Source organism: Typopeltis vanoorti, chromosome 22 (assembly GCF_054136105.1).
Source record: "Typopeltis vanoorti isolate ZY-2024b chromosome 22, IOZ_Tvanoo_1.0, whole genome shotgun sequence".
NCBI lineage: Eukaryota > Metazoa > Arthropoda > Arachnida > Uropygi > Thelyphonidae > Typopeltis > Typopeltis vanoorti.
The window spans coordinates 26422469-26440078 of record NC_143570.1 but is presented as its reverse complement, the minus strand read 5'-3'; the positions used below and the strand labels follow the sequence as shown (position 1 = coordinate 26440078).

Sequence of the window (17610 nt, the reverse complement as noted above, 5' to 3'; positions counted from 1 at the left end):
ATAAGTTCAAATTGCTTTATTATAAACATGTCATAGTTGATTTGATGATGATTTATCCCTTCAGTTATTTCCAACTCTAGGTGAATTTGTAGGCTTGTCCACAAAGTGTTCTTGGTGAGATTTTTACAGGGTAGTTCACCATTGGTTCCCCCCCCCCCCCCCCCAATTTTATCTGGGCTCTGAACCGGCGTATGGCTGGGATGTATTCATGACTGTAATCCATGTGTTAATGGGGTGGCTTGCCTGTTCTGGGGGATGAAAAACCCAAGTTTCCAGGTGAAAAAACCCCCTACCTCCGTATGAGACCAGCTAACTCACCTTTTGTTGAAAGAGACAAGATAAAGGCGGAATCAAACCCAGATCTTTCTGGACCGAAGGGCTTTGTCTATGCTGACTGAGCTACGGGGGCTCTGTGTCATATTTAAAACATTTAAATTATTCTTTTTCCATACAACTATTACTTCTGCTTTTCTGACCCAGACACATGCACTTTGTGAGTCTCAGAAATTATCCTGAATGACAAATAGGCCTACATCCCTCATTCAGTTCCTCTAACTTTTGCTTAGATGATGAAAGCAAATCACCTCCTGCCACTCCAGTAACGGATCTGTTGAAACATTTAAAAAAATATATATATTTTTTTAAATTTCTTTCTTTATTTCAGTTTGTTTTGTTTCATTATTTCAATACTTTATTCTCCATTTATTATCTGTACAAATATCTTTGTTAATTTTTACCATCTGTGTTTTTATTTTTCTTTTCAATATATTTCAAATATCTTGTAATTTAATACCAGTATGTAAATCTGTAAAACACATAAATATTGGAGTGTTATAGTCTATATTATATTCTTATATAACACTATATTCTAAGAATATAGTGTTATATTCTTAGATTGAAAAAAAACATTCTATTTTTTTCCAATCTAAGCAGTGTCTGTGCTTCTGGTTATATTCTATTTTTTTTTCAATCTAAGCACAGTGTCACAAGAATAATAGTTCTGTTGTTTTACTGCAAATATTGCATCTATGTGCGAATCTCCAGATATGAAAGCTTTTTAATTTATTTATTTTTGTTGTCATTTAAAATATATATATATATCAAAGATTTATTTAAAATTTTTGAGTAAAGTTTGGACAGATTTTGTTGGCAAATGATTAATCCCTCTGTAATTATTTTTGAATCTGTTTTATTCCTTTTCTTTTAAAAATTGTCACTGTACTCTATTTTCTCCATTTGTCTGGTATATGTTTTTCAGAAAAGTTAATGTATATTTCTCTTCCTCCATATTTTATATTGAACATTGTGTATTTTTTCTCATCTGGATGTTTTCTATTCCTAATTTTTCTTAAAATGTTTTCTGTTTGTTTTTATATTTTCAAGTCATTTTAATTTTGTCCAATACCTTCTTGTAATTCTTTCTAAAGTTCATGGATTTCTGTTTCCATTCCCTCTTCAGGTCTGCAAATATATGAAATTTATTACATACACTTTCACCTATAATATCATTGTATTTTTCCTTTTTTGCCTTTTCTTTCTTCCTTCCAGTTTTTGTATTTTATACATTTCTTTTCCTTAATGGTTTCAGATGATACTATTTTAATATTTCTTTAATTAGTTTTTTTTTTTTTGATTGATGATTTCTGACATTCCTACTATTTTCAAATCATATAATTTTCAGGTTTTTTATTTCCTTATCTGATTGCAGTCTTCATTGTTTCCTTGCACAAGGCAAATTTGCATCTTGAGACAGGTTGCTGTTAGCCCAGTCTCTCAATGTCCCTTGTATTAGCTGCGCATAGTGATTGTGGCCTTCATACCTAGGGGTTGCCCTTTTGGCAGTATACACTACTGACATGCTTCATCCACATCACCTGTTCACCCTGTTACTTCAATGAGTTGCAGGAAGGATTAAAGGGAGAGACTGTATAACTCTAGATTTACTGAGAGAGTTGACTGCTTTCTGCATTGTTTATAGCAAGTGTGGAGTCTGAAATTACTAGATTATTCAAATTTATTTTTTCAATAAGGGATACTTGAAAAAAAAATAATTGCATCCACATCACCTGTTCACCCTGTTACTTCAATGAGTTGCAGGAAGGATTAAAGGGAGAGACTGTATAACTCTAGATCTACTGAGAGAGAGTTTACTTCTTTCTGCATTGTTTATAGCAAGTGTGGAGTCTGAAATTACTAGATTATTCAAATTTATTTTTTCTATAAGGGATACTTAAAAAAAAAATAATGCTTTCAAAAACACTCATGTATTTTGAATGAGTGAAGTAGAACATAATCTAATGAATCTGTTTTCATGCAGCCAATGATGAATCAACTTTGTTTTCTTTAGAGTATTATATGAAGCAGAGCTATTTATCAGTGCTGCATCAGATTATTTGGCCTACTGACAGCACTGACTGTGTATTGTTTAACTTGATCACATGCCAAAAAAATTCAATATTAGTGACATTCAGTATAATCCCTTGCAATTTTGCAAGTTTAACTGCTGTGATACTGTTAACAAAACTTTCTGTGCCATCTTCCTTGAAAACAACATGCCACTTGCATTCCACTGTGTCCTACACTTTCTCCCTCTCTCTTCCCCCCCCCCCCCCTTTTTTTTTTGATCTAAGCACAGTGTCACAAGAATAATAGTTCTTACACCATCTACAAATAAAATGTAATTTTTATCCTAATGGTATAAAAATGTCATCTCAGATTCCAATCTCACTTCTCTTCCTATTAGCAAGCAACTTTTTTTTTATCTTCACTAACTGCACCTCCATCTTTTACACCTCTACTCTTATTTACTACAACATCAGGTTTCATTTGAAATTATTCCACTAAAAAAACAACAACAAAAAAATTAGCTGTGCTTTTTAATGTTTCAGGCCCAGTGAGGTACTTGGTAATGGTAGGACTTTTAATCCTGTCTCCATAAATTGTTAACTCTGTTTGATGTATTCTCTCGCTGGTGTAACTCTGTTTGATGTATTCTCTCGCTGGTGCTTTCCAGGAGGGGAAACTGCTGCCTCTATGTGAGACTGGTTAAAAAAATTCCTTGAATATATTTATTCTCATTTATATTATGACATAAATCCATTGCACAAGGCCTTCATTCCTATTTGCAGCACTATAACTGTGGTATTAATATATGTTATGTTTAAATAACTACCCTAAGTTGAATCAACCACATCAATAAGGCAATTTGCTGTTCTGATATCTGAAAGGTCAGATAATTGAAGTACAATTACATTGCACTCTGCCAGAAGCCATTTGACATGCAAAGGTCAGCTAACTGAAGGATCATTGTTTTGAAGGTTGGATAAATAATAATTACTGTGTATGTGTATATTTTATTTTTATTTTATTTTTTATTTTTATTGTTTATTTTAATATCATCAGATTTGGTTTTATCAGTCATGTATGACCTGTATTTTCACAAAATATATTGCATTCTATCTTTCCTTTTAGGATTTTATAGAAAGCAATAATGCTTGTACTAAATAGTTTTCTGATGTATAGTTATTTTTATGAAGACTTTTTTTCGGAAAAATAAAAACTAACTTTGAATAATCTTTGGATAAGTTTAAATAAAACTTTTTTATAATTGTACATGGTCTAATAGTATGTATGTATAGTGATTGTAAGTCATAGCTTTCATTAATTGTTATATAACTATAATGCATTATCTTTTATTTGATTAATACAGCAATATCTTTTGTTATATACTGATGAATTGTTTTTCATTTTTGTTTGCCTGTTTATTTTGTCTGCATTAACAAGCAGAAAGGCATCATTTATGAATAGTTCAGGTTGTATCCCACTGAACTTATTTTTAGATAAGCATATTGATTAACTAATAGGGTAGTGTAGATTAACTTTGTAGGGCTTTTTTTCCCCCTACATTCCTTTTACATTGAATAACAACTGCAGCTATAGTTGGCCTAGATATCAGATGAGATTAATATGGAATGTGCTATTATATAATAACTGAGATAATGTTAAACCTTTGTCCCCATTTAAAAAACATTTGGTGTATATTAGTGATTGTGTGTGAAAAACATAATGGGGTGAAAGAATGTAGATTGGTATTTTGTCAGAATGTTTTCATTCAGCTTTCAGAATGCTGAAGTTAGTACTTTTCAAACAATGCACTTATTTTTTTAGCTTTGTAATTCTCTAACAGATTTATAATGTTCCAGTTTGAGATATTTTAAAAAATTAAGCCATTTAATATTTTTTCTTTATTAATTATTACTTGACAAAAAGTGTTTTCATATTTCTTAATGTGTGTATGCTTTTCTTGGGTTCCTTCTTGGTTAATAGTTCAAAAGTGTCATTGTTTATTCTGTTTTTAATCATCCTCTTCAGGCTATATTTTGATTTATATATTTTTAAAATATGGAGCTAATTATTAGTTAGGTATAATGAACACACGCAAAATAGAGCTATTCAGTCATTATTGGACAAGTTCCACAAAACTGCTTTCTGATAGAGCTAATCTGCATATCTCCGAGATGTAATGATGAACTTAGTTCATTGAAACTTAAGTTTTTTTTTTTTTTTTTTTTGAGGGGGGAGGTTTGTGCTTTGCTAAATCTAATTCATAAGTATGCGATGAAACTGACTTTTAGTGAAGATACTACAGAGTTGGTATGTGACTGAGAAGCTGCAATTGTCCTAACATTATTTCCAAGCACTTTTGTATTTTTATAATTAAGAATTGCTGGTTTTAAAACTAAGTGAACAATTGTAATTAATTTATAAAAATTGGGAACTCAGCAAATCTGTTTGAAATGGAAAAGTCACCAATTCAGTATGTTGAGTATTTTTGATCTGTTACTTTCTAGAATCTCTTGTAGATATGACTTTAAGTGAAGAAGGGAGAAGCCTAAAGATTTATAGAATAGTGCTATCTACATGTGGTCCATTCTTTTATAGCTTATTCATCAAATTCCTGTAAACATCGCAGATCTGAAAGTGATCTGAGAAGTTTTACTAATAAAATCCTTAAGCACCTCTGGTGTACCTAATTCTTTGATTCCTGATGTCACCTTTTCCTTTGTGCCTTTAGTGTGAGAATTAGAAATTCTGCTTCCATGTTGTTTTTGTTAACTTGCAGTAAGAGACAAGGCCTATGTATGAACATGATGAACATGCCCAAAGTTATGAACATGCTGCTCCTGTAGTTTAATACCTAAGCACTCTAGTGACCTTCAAACTCAAAAACTTTCAACCTGAAACTCTCAGCTACTAAGGAATGCAGAAAGCTTTTCTTAGTAGCTTCAGAGTAGTTCAAAGGTGAAACATTTTAGAGGTTGAAGGTCAACATTTGTAGTGCTTTAGGTATTAATCTACAGGAGTAGTGTGTTCATAACTTGAGTACATAGACCTTGTCTCTTACTGTAGGACAACAAAAACATGGGAGCAGAATTTCAAATTCTCACAGTAAAGGAAAAGGTGATATCAGGAATCAAAGAATTAGATGCTCCAGAGGCACTTAAGGATTTTATTAACACACTAGGAAGTAATGTCGATTGCAAATGAAAGAAGGCCAGAGTTATCAGCACCTAATGTCTACAAAAGCAGGTTTTCATTTCTCATTCAAGTGTGCACCCTAATCCAACTCTGAAATTACTTCCATCTGTACAGAGTTCAGTAGTGGTAGAAGGATTATAACCAGCAGTGAGCTATGGAAATTTTAACAAAGGGCTCGCATCGTCAAGAAAAAAAAAGCCGCATTTCACACAAAACTGTTATTATTACAGCTTGTGTACAAATTCCAGTCAGAAACTATGAGAGGACAATCAGCCTCTAAAGACTATAATTTTTAAACAAATATTTCATGATCTAAACATGAAATATTTGCAAACAATCACCTGTGTTAATTTATCTTACATAAGAAAAACATTTCTTAACTATAAAAATATAATAAAATCTTTTATAAAACATTTGATTGGCTACTGGTTTTACGATATGATTGGCTACCAGAAGGGAGAAGGGTAAATATAGTGCATGCGCTTATTTTATTTTCAAACTTGGGCGCATTCGTTATAGAGGAGTTGAAACAATAGTTCCAAATAATCTATACACTGCCGAATAGACTAATTTTTGTTAGGTTACCATATGAGTTCGTCGCCTAATATGTTTAAAAAAAAAATTTTTTTTTGAAAAAATAAAAAAAGGAAACAAGAAGAACAAGGGGCTCGCAAATTTGAGAAAAATTTAACAAAGGGCTCAGGCGAGCCCCTTATAGCTCACCACTGATTATAACATAGTGGAGATGAGAGTAATTGAAATGGTGTCACCTTGTTTAATGGTTCAAACAATGACAATGGATAGTTTATTTCGATCTTCCAACATTCTGCACTAAGGTGCTGTGGTAATTTCAGCTACAAATAAGCTGCCCATTGCCATCACTGTTGAATTAGTTGATCTTCATCTTATAGAATCAGAGTCTTGGGAGATAGTCCAGTGTTAGTTGCTTGTTCTGTACTACCTGAGTTTATCTACAATCCAGTCACATTGCTCAAAAGTATAATTCAAGACAGTGAATTACACTTGGCATTCCAGTCTTGTTTGAAGGATCCTTGTTTTACCTTTTGCTGATTCTTCATTTTTCAAGATATCCAGGATGATGTATTTGAATATATCTGGAGCGACTGCTATCATTTAGCCAAGTAATCATCGTTTACATAAGCTGCAACCTCAACTACAAGGTCTAAATGTCTTTTTGTGTGTGTGTGTGGGGGGGGGGGGTTGTACTAGTTAGTTCAAAATTCTTGTAGATCATCATCACAACATCAGTCTGAAGTCTGCTACAGATGCTTTACCAGACTATCGTATTAAGGCTATCATATGAAGCCGCATGAGAATATCAGATATAGGTGTTCATAATAGATTTATGATTGGGATATTTCTTCACCTCCAATTTTAGATTCTACTCACTTGGGGACAATAGCCAGATCTTCCCTCCAAATTGGGAAGAATCACATTTAAGAGAAACAGCTTTGGCATTAGATTGTACACAAGATGTATGCTCCATACCATACTATTGGAAATGAGTAGCCCAAGGAGTAAATAAATGCAGGTATAAAATGAGTTACATCAATTAGAAGAGCATTTGGATTTTGAAAGTGGAATAAATGCAGGTGTAGAATGAGTTGCACCATTTAGAATATTTTGCTATTGAAAGTGGAAGAAAAAAGATGCCAGTAAATGTGAAGGTGAAGTGATTGATCATTAGCACAGGTTTGGAATATAGAATAGATAGAGAGAGAATAGTGATAGTGTTGTTTTGGGGTCATTTGTCAAAGATGTAAAATTTGAACAGGTACTGAAGATGTGTTTGAGAGGCAGAATAGTTAGTAGAGTGAGTGAGGCTGTAGAGAAGAAGAGGAAGTGCAGATGAATTGATTGTGCTCATTGGAATGAATGATTTGCAGGGAACTGTCAATGAGTTAGTATGGAATCTGAGTGTTTTTAGAGATTGAAGCATAAAAGTGCTAAAGGTAGAGGTATTATTATATTACTCAGGTATGGTAGTAAGGCACTTACAGATTGGGTGATGATTATGAATGGCATGATTGCAAGAATGTATAAGAGAGACAAACAAGGAAAGACGAAAGGAATGCACATTGATTGATCTGCGGAATAAATTTGAGGTCAAGAGAGCTGTTTGCTGAGAATGGGTTGCATCTGACTGACAGTGGTAGTGAGATGTTGGGTAGAGGAGGAAGTTTGTCTAAGCAGAAAAACAAGAGCAAGATGGTATTTCCAAGTGTAGGCTTATTAAGAGGTGTGTGGTGGAATGTATGATAGGGGATGCAGGGATGATCTCAAATAGTTTAGTTGGGCTAAGGGGTCTGGTCTGATAGGGTGAAGAATTATGGAATGAGAGGGGGGAGGATTCATCAGTGCTTGAGTTGCGATATTGAGGTGGGTGATAATCGGTTAGGTTTTAAGAGTTTGAATTTTTGTAAGACTAACTATATAATAACGTATGCCACAGTAAATAACTTTTATTATTATGTAAATATTTTGTCTTATGTATCATTAGTATACTTACTGAACAATAGGAATTGAATTAAAAAACAGTAATGCACATACTTAGATTGGAATCCCTCTACATATACAAGGACGCAGGGTGTTGATATTTTATAGAAATGCACAGAGTTCTGATTCAGTAAGGCTCCAAACTGCAAAAACGTCATTAACATACTGCAGCCAAATTGTTGGTTTTAGGTCAAGAGCAAAACTTCTTTCCTCTAGGTGTTCAAGAAAAAAGTTGGCTAAGTTAGGTGATTAAGGTGAGCTTGTTGCTGTTCCTTCCTCTTGTTTACATATTTCATCTTTCCATGTGAAGTAGCCTGATGTGATTGTAAATTTGAATAATCCCACTATGTCCTATGGAAATTTTTGGGTTAGAAATTTTATTGTTTCTTTGTGAGAGATGTTAGTGAAGAGAGAGAGAGACAATGTCAAAGCTTACTGACATTGTCTGTATCTGCCAGTTTAATGTCCTTTATTCTTGTATGAAATTCTGTGGAATTTTTTTAACAAAGAAGTTGAGTGGTCAGCAGGGCCAGCCTGCTCTATAAAGGGGCCTGGGTGCAAGAAACCTTTTGGGGCCCTAAAATATTTTTCAAAGGTAAAAATTAAAGGATTCGAAATAAACGTATTGTAAAGCCTCTTACCTGCAAATGATTTTGGCACAGGAAAAAAAAAAAAAAAAAAACACATTCGAAATATAACAGGTTAACATAACGTTTACTGAACACAAAACAAAAGTATTAAATAATTAAAATAAATAAATATTTAACACAAACAAAAGTAACCTTTAAGCACATAAAAAAATAAATAGGTTTACTATTTAGGGCCTAGTTTTACTAACACGTATATTGCTTAATACGTATTTATTTAAATATGCATGTTTTTTTTTTTTTTTTTTTTTTTGCTATGTCAGTCATTTCCGAAAAATTACAATTTTTGGCATTTTCCTTTTCGATGCTTAATATAGCAAGTGCATTTAAGCGTTCTTTGCACATACTTGACCAAAGATAATTCTTTATCAATTTTAATTTGCTAAAAGAACATTCTGCTTACTATAGTAACTGGCAATGTAAAGAAAATTTTCAATACAGTTAGCACATTTGGAAATAGTTCATTATAACTATTATTTAATATATATTGCAATATGTCTTGCACGTTATTTACATTTTTTTGGTCCAAGATCAATTCTCTTAACAAATCTATTTCCTGGATTAAGTCTTCATTTATATCTTTACTATAATATTTTACAAAATCCCTTTAGTGGTTTTCTAGTTAATTTTTTTCCTAACGTTTTTACATCAGTGATTAATTTAAAATAAGAAATAACATTGGTATATTTTTAAATCTCTCATCTATTTGTACAATAACAGTATCAATCACAACGTTGAAAAAGTGACATCTAAATTCCTCTACTGGGTTTAGTAAAACTTCATCTTCTGCTAGTTCGGAAAATAATCTTTTCTTTTTCGAATTCTTTTTTCAGGGAAGTCTTCGGAAATATTCAAGTTTCGTGCTATCATTTTTTGCATCGTCTAAAAATGTTTTAAATTTTGATCTTAAATTTTGGATTTCATTTTTAATTTTATTCACTAAATTAAAAGCAGAGTCAAGAACAATTGTTTTTGCTTGAAATAGTTTGTTGATACTATTAATATTTGACAATATTGTAAACCACAACGATAAGCTTAAAATAAATGGCATTTCTTGTAATGAATCTAGTAGACTTTTAGCTTCGGATACTGCTGTGTTATCGTTAATTGCACCAATAAATTCTTCTGAGGCATTATAAGTTTGTTCAAACTGTGTATACACTGCTTTGACTGCATTCTTTGACTGCTTCCCATCGAGTATCACATAATGGCTTAAGCGTAATATTTAAATACTTTTGTATAATTTCCCATCTTTTTGTAGATGCAGAAAATATGCAGTATAAATATATACTACTGGAAGCAGCATCACAATTTATCAAATTAAAAGAATGTGATAAGCAAGGTACATAAATGGCATGAGGGTTTAAACTAATTATTCTAGATTGTACGCCTTTATATGTTCCCTTCATATTGCTACCGTTATCGTATGTTTGCCCTCTACAATTCATAATATCTAAATCAAGCTCACCTATTCTTTTTAAAAGCGAATTTGCTAGTCCTTCACCAGTCACTTCAATAAATCCTATAAATGACTCATTTATAATTAATTTTTTGTCTACAAAATTTACCAATCTAATAATTATTGAAGTTTGTTCCTTGTGAGAAATATCAGGAGTACAATCCATTCGGATACTGTAATATATGGCTGCTTTTATATCGTCTTTCATTTAATTAAGGACTTCATTACCTAATGCAGCAATAATTTTCTCTTGAAATCTATGCGCCACATGATGCACAATTCTTTTTTTCGTATTTTTAATTCTGTTTACATGATCCATTTGCACAGGATATCATATTTACTTAATAATTCTATTAAACTTAAAAATTTTCCATTATTTGGCGTTCCTATTGTTTCATGGGATCCTCAAATGACAGATTATTACTTGCTAAAAATAGAATTTTAGACGTTCCGTTTATTTATATTAATTTGATTTGTTCTGTCAACAGTTGATCATAAATTAAGCCTTTTTTAATAATTCTTTGCCAAGCAATAAAATAATTAAAGTGACCAACAGAAAGCTCATGATCTCGAATTACAGATGACAGTTTTCTCCATTTATTAAAACCATATATAAATTGAGTTGATTGATCTTTTCCTCTTCTTTTGGAAAATAATACACAACAAAAGCAAAATACTGAGTCTTGAGCTTTTGAGTAAACTAACCAGCTGCAAAGCTGAGTTTCACCATTTGGCAATTTTTTTTAAAAATTTTACAATGTAGAAAATGATCTACCTTCAACATTCTTAACGAATGCGTATTGATGATGTTGTTTAGGTCTGGTTTTAACAAAATAATCTAAATTTATCAGTTATAATATTTGGCCACAAACTTGGATCATTTATATTCACTTGATCACCATCTTTATTATTGTTTTCATCGTTATTTGCTGTATCCAAAATGTTTGTATAATCAGACGCGTCTTTTTTGACGAATCCCACAGTTTTTACATTTTCATTGAAAAGTTGTGTATCTTGTTTGGAGTTTTCTTCTTCAGTTGAAGTTTGAATCGCAACTGATGAAGTTGTAGCAATTTCGTTGTCAGATTTATTTTGTAGCCATGAAAACAAATCTACTTGTGACTTTTTGAGATTTTGGTTTTCTTCTTTTTTTCTTTTCTGCTGATTTCCTTTTTTGACACCCAGAGGGATACTTTCTTGGCATGGAATTTATGGGTTAGGCTTTGCCTGTCGAATAAGTAAATAATATTAAATATTTTTATCCCATGAATTAACAAAAAGTTAAATATGTACATACTTTTTACAATATTACAAAATTTTAGAAACACTCAAGGAATGTGTTTATTTTTTTCGTGTGTTTACTTCAGTACATCAGTTTCACCCTTACCTATCACTATTAACTGAGTTGAAATTAATGTAGTTGAGATCTAATCACGTGCAGACAACACTTCATAATCCCGAATATTGATAATACATTTTACATAGCTTTAAAAATAACTTGCCATATTTACTGGAATATAACTGGTCCTCACGTATAACTCACACCCCTGATTTTACTTTGCGAAAAAAAGGAAATTGAAAAGTTTCGCATAACTTTGCACAGAAAAAAAAAAGTTTAATCACGTTCACCTCATGGCAATAGTGACTCGCTTCCCGTGATAAACCACGCTCCCTCCATACTGGCCAATACGTCTGCAGACGCAAGTAAAAGCAGGTCGTTTTATTGTATCACTGAATAAGGTACAAACATTTGCAGTCTGTGTAATATATTTCTCAACAAATAGTGCAATTAGAGACAGCTGGGATAAAAATGACACTAACTAATGAATCGCATGTCCCTTCCCCCCAAAACTATGCTATTTAACTGCAAGCAAAACCATATGCTGCACTGGCAAACACTAAAAACTAGATGTTTGGGAGTCTGTCCCCCCAGCTCAAATGCAGAGCAACAATAAAAATTAACAGAAAAAAAGTCAATTCAAAAATTGTCTGCTGACTTTTATCTTTGACTCGTGCGATCTTTTGTTAATACTGCACCAATCATATGCACATATCTTTATTGGCCTAGTACCATGGCTGTCTGTTCATTAGTCATTCGTGAAGGTCATTAAGTATCTCAAGTCTTGTAGATTACTGCTAATTTTTGCTTGAAATAATGGGAAAGCAGATGGTGCTGTTTGGGTAGGATGCACACAAGGAAACTGCTCTCTAAGCAGGAAATGGCAATTGCAATATATGCGGGGATTTTACGAAAAAAACTGAAAACTTTAGTTTCCAAAAATCAATGTAAAGGAAATTTGCTTTTATATCTAATAAGTTAAACATATTAATTGACAATAAATACTTCCAATCCATATTTTAATGACTTACGATTTAATAAAATCCAAATACAAATTCACTTTAGAAAATGGATACGTTCTTTACAAAATATGAAAGATATATCAAATGATGGTAAAGGAGTCATGGCATGTCTGGATGCCTGACGAATAATGCAACAACTGAACTGGACAAAACTTGTACATCAGCATATCGCGGAGATATATCGATAGCTTGGAAATATGATGTTTGTTTCTAATTTTCTTATTATTTATTATTATGAAACAGTTGGTAGAGTTTAATTAATTATTGCATTTTTATTTGGTATAGCTGTACTTAATAAAATTGTATTATATTAAGTTAAAATATGTGTCAGCGAAGATGTTTGAAATGTATTTTTTTATTTAATTATTTTTTAAGATGAGCTCTAGGTTGTGTGCCGGAAAAAAGTCATTGGCTTGCCATGTTTGGCAGACATGTTAAGGGTTGTCCACCCCTGCTCTAGATTAACCATATATAAAGAATAATATAATAAATATTTTTTCAACCTTTCGATAACGAGCCAAATGATATAAATGTGTAACAGATTAGAAAAAAACTAATGATGAATCAGGAATTTTAGGGTAAAAACGAAATCGTGTATGTTAATTTTTATACACTGCATAAATGCATCAAAAGGGTTAAGCAAAAATCCTAATATAATAGAGAAACACAGAGATATTATTATTACCAGGGGACCCTAAAATCCTGTCAATGAAATCCCTTTAAAGCAAAATTAGAAGAAGAATAAAAAAAAAAAAAAAAACTTTCCGCAAATGTGTACCGACTGTGCCCACTCGATCGTGGGGCCCAGGTGCATTGCACCCCCGAGATGGCCAGCCCTGGTGGTCAGTGAAGACCACTCAAGAGAGGATAGAGAAGGTTAGACCGAAATCTTAGTATTTTATACATGGGACTGCCTAGAATTGAAGCCAATAGACTATGTTTTGAAATAGCCAAAGTGATCTATAATGCCCAACCATTAGAATTGAATATTCAACCATCAGAATTAAAAGCTCTGAATTCCTTAAAACAAAATAAAACAATAGTTATCACCAAAACTGACAAAGGTAATACCACTGTAGTCTTAAATGCTAAATCATACAATCGGAAAATGAATTTACTACTTTATGATCACAATACATTCTCTTAGCTTAATAATGATCCTACCAAAAGTCAGCTCAAAAAACTCGACAAGTTATTGGATGAAACAACATCGATAGATCAAGAAACCATCAAAAGACTAGAAGCATATCATAAAAGATCTAGAATATATGGTTCACCAAAACTACATAGAAGTAACTGTCCACTCAGACCCATTGTGGATTCTATAGGCAGTCCCACATATAAAATATCTAGATTTCTGTCTAACCTTCTCCATCCTCTCACTGGCCACTCAGCTTCTTCGATGATCATATTTACATAATAATAAAAGTTATTTATTGTGATATACGTGTTATTTTATAGTTATGGATACATTACAAGTTTCGCTATGTAAGAAAATATCATAATTGTAGACTAATGGTTGGTATTGTGTGTGTGTACACTAATTCTAAATGCATCAGGAATAAATGTGAGGAATTCTTAGCATTAGTAAATGCAGACAACCAAAAATTATCGGCGTTAGTGAGATCTGGTTGATAGAATATCTTTTACAGGCTAGAATACAGTGGGTAGCGTTTTTTGGGAAGATAGGCAAAAAAAAAAGGGGGGGGATATTGCTAATGATTACAGATGAATTGCAGCCAAGCAGAGAGATTGTGAATTGACAGTGATAGTTCATCTAAAGGCTTTTAGGCTGTTCGGTGCAAAGTAGAAGTTTATGGGACAAAATGCATACTTGAGTGCTGCTGCTGTGGGTCAACTGCAGAAGAAGACTCAGAACTGCACAGGCAAATTATCCTTGTAAATACAGGAAGGACTATCATTATAGATGATTCCAACTTTGGAGATATAGACTGTAAGGAGGAGAAACCATGCAAGAGAAGGGAAAGAGAAATTATAGAGTTATTGAGGGGCAACTCTTCCTTAAGCAGCATGTTATACAAAGAACTCATGGTGCAAGAATATTAGATCTGGTAATGATATCTGAAAATATGACTTTAAATAAGGAATCTGTTTTGATTCCAATTAGTGAAAGTGATCACGTAGTTTTATTTTGTTTTGCGGAGTTACAATGCATGCAAGTGCTTTCACTAAGAATGGTCATAGCTGATCAACTGAGGTGTGTGTGCGCGCACGCATGCACAAGTATAAATATATTTTTAAAAAAATTATTACGTGACACCTTCAAGGAATCATTGCAGGAAGACACATCACTCCACTACTTAATCCTTTAACTGCTCACAATACCATCTACTGCCCACCATCAATAGCATTTTTTGTCTGTGAATTGCATTTGTTTTTCTAGTCGATTTGCCTGTATATGGGATGAAAAACCCAACTTTCCAGGAGAAAAAACCTTGCCCTTATTAAGAAGTATAGTTCTCTGGATAATAATTTCCCTGAGTTTTGACACTGTGAGTCCATCATTAAGGTCGTGATTAGGGTGATATGGAAGAAATGGGAAATTGTTAGCAAGAACTATACTTCTTAATATATTTTAATATTTATATATGATTAACTTCGTATGATAGCCTGGTATTGATAGTCTAGTAGAACATCTGTAGCAGACTTCAGGCTGATGTTGTGATAAGGACCTCCAAGAATTTGAAAATTTTGGATTAATTTGTGCAAGTCTTCCTGAAAGACATTTAAACCATGTAGTTGAGGTTGCTGCACATGTAATAGATGATTGCTTGGCCCAGTGATAGCAAGCATTCCAGGTATGCTGTTTTTTGTTTATACTCACTCACTTGAGTACACACCTTATTTGATCCTTAACAGTATTGGTTGTTTACACACACACACACACACACACACACACACACACACACACACACACACACACACACACACACACACACATATCCCTGTTCCTGACTGCATACAAGACAGGATTCCATTCTCCATATTTTTCCATTATTGGTTGATTTTGGAATTTCCCACTGTAATATACTATGCTGAACTGTCTATACTATAATTAACCTTAGTTAAATGTTTAACTGTGCTTAACATGTAACTCTTTAAAACATAATTCATAATGAGAGAAGAGAGGAATTAACAAGGGTGTCCTCCCACGATGTCTTCGGACTCCTTGGAGGTAGCAGGAATAATAATAATAAGGGTGGAGCTAGACTCCACCCTTGTTAATTCCTAAACCCTTAAGTTCAGCTTAAATGTTTAGCTTTAATGTCAGCTAAACATTTAACTGTGCTTAAATGTAACTCTTTAAAACATAATTCATAATGAGAGAAGAGAGGAATTAACAAGAGTGGAGCTAGAACTAATAAAGCTAATTATAGACCAGTTTCTAACTCTGTAGTTATTAATAATTAAAGAGGCTATTGACATCAGCAAATATATAATCTGCTGATGTTTTACAATAGCGTGACAGCAGAGTTGGAGATGGGCAGTGGATACACAATGATTCTTTTAGATTTTGCTAGAGTATTAGACAGGATGTCATTATACAAACTCAGATGCAAATTAGACTTGTGGCATGGATTGGAACATGTAGCTATCTGATTGGTATTAAAGAATGATGTATGGAGGAGCTGAATCTAAGAAAGTAAGGGTATCTTGTAGGATATCACAGAGTTCTGTTCTTAGACTTCCTGTTTAATTTGTTAATTAATGACGCTAGGAATGGTCAGAAAAGCAATATTCAGTATATGTGATGCAAAGTGAGTCATGTGATAAGGGATTTTTCTGTCCTTGCAGGCTGACTTGAACAGACTGATTCTATGAGCAAATGTGAATGAGCATCACTGTAATGTTGCCAAGTGCAAGGTTTGCATTTTAGTATGCATTTTGGACTAAAGACATTGCAGGCTGAATATTATGTTAATTGGAATTTGCTACAGGTATTTGATGAAGCTGTAGACCTAGGGATAATGGTGGACAGTGAGTTAAAGTTTAGACATCGCATTGAATAACTGCAATGTTGAAAGGAACACTAACTTCTGGAATAAGGAAGTTATTCTCTCACTATATAATGTCTTGATGAGAGTGTATCTGAGCTACTCTGCTCGGATATCATCACTTAGGGTATACAGAGATGAGGAAATAGTCCAGCATTCGCTAACTGAAATTATGATTTTTAGCATGTGGACCTTTGCATTGAAGACAGATAAAAGGAGTGTGGGCTTCTAAGTTTGAGAAATAGCATCAGGAGAAGATATGATGGAACTATAAGCTAGTAAGGGGTTGTTAGGTACTGATACAAGTAAAATTTTGCAGCTCTTGACAGGTGGAGAGGTGATGCGAGGTCATCTCTGGAAGTAAAGTGTTTGTGTGGTCCAGAAGAATGTGAGATACAGGTTCTTTTTCATGTTGTGTAGTTTGTGAATGGAATAAGCCATCAGCAGACATTGTGATTGCATGTTCATTGAATGTTTTTAAGGAGTTAAACTTTCTAGAGCTCTCCCTTGATGAGTCTAACTCAGTGGAGGTGACTATATACGTATAATAATGATAATAAGATGGAAAATTGTCATTTTCATGATTTCGTGTTGTGTAACTTAGATATTTTATTATTTAATTTTATTTATTTATTTATTATATTATTATTATTATTATTTTTGTGTGTTGATTAGTGCTGCAAAACATTATTTTCAAATCATTACTGGATCAATTTTTTCTTCTTAATACTGGCTGTTGCTTTGCTATTTATCTACAAAATACTAATCATTGAAAAGCGCATGCATTTTATATATGCTTTATCTAGTAATAACAGAATAATAAATATATGTTGAAAGTTTTTTCACTTGGGTATACTATAAATTAAAGATGCCAAGAAATTATATTCTTGGTTTCATCCTTTATCCATGTAAACAAACTTGAAATTATCCAAATACACTTGGATGAAACCAAGAATATAATTTCTTGGCATCTTTAATTTATAGTAATAAATATAATTTAACACAGGGTTTGTTTTTAAATAGTAATCATATTCATGAATGGTTGAAGACCTATAGTACATTTAGTACATGT

The 17610-nt window shown here is 32.8% G+C and overlaps 1 protein-coding gene across 4 annotated transcripts in view; it reads left to right on the top strand.

Annotated features, from left to right (window-relative positions):
• The window catches only part of LOC150094254 (uncharacterized), a 266325-nt gene that overhangs the window by 19738 nt on the left and 228977 nt on the right, over nucleotides 1-17610 (top strand). The gene's annotated exons all lie outside the window — the stretch shown is intronic.